This window comes from Penaeus monodon, chromosome 24, assembly GCF_015228065.2.
Source record: "Penaeus monodon isolate SGIC_2016 chromosome 24, NSTDA_Pmon_1, whole genome shotgun sequence".
Taxonomy (NCBI): Eukaryota; Metazoa; Arthropoda; class Malacostraca; order Decapoda; family Penaeidae; genus Penaeus; species Penaeus monodon.
In genome coordinates, this window is record NC_051409.1 from 40,390,355 (window position 1) to 40,391,033 (window position 679).

The following is a 679-nucleotide window of genomic DNA, read 5'->3' on the forward strand; positions in this document are numbered from 1 at the left end:
CTCGAGAATTGATGGAAAAGGTATGAGAATATAGGAATTCATAAAGCAAGAGATGAGGCTAAAATATTGTGTTTAATACTTATATATCGAAATTACACCAAAATGTTTTTTTTCTACATTTGTCCCAGTGACGAATGTTTGTCTAAAACATTTTCTTTAGATAATAATTTGAAAATAACATGCCACTGCAAATCTCTTGACTGAATGGAGTATAAATCAGATACAAACTTGCTTCACAGAGGATCTCCTTAAATCTATTTAGTATTAAAGTAAAATTTCTTTATGAAGGCGAAATAAGTACCTCAATTTGGGTGAGGAAGTTGGAGATCTCTCGTACTGTATTAAGAATTCTCTGTAAAAATCACAAAGTTCCTGGTCAGCAGCATGCTCTGCCAGGAAGGAAGTCCCTTTTTCATTCGGGATGTAGTTAAGACCAATGTTGTTAGAATACATAAAAGCCATGTCGTTGAGGGGATGTACCAACCTTTTCACCTCTAGAGTTTCACTTCTTGAAGTCGTGATAACTTCACTCATGTTGTACAAGTTAAAGATTAAAAGTGTGCTGAGGACATTGGCAATCTTTGAACAGATTTAATATATAGTCGATGGCTACAGATTTCATATCAAACATAAGCACCTTCCTCCCATTTACACTATAACCAGAAAAAGCACATCCTAC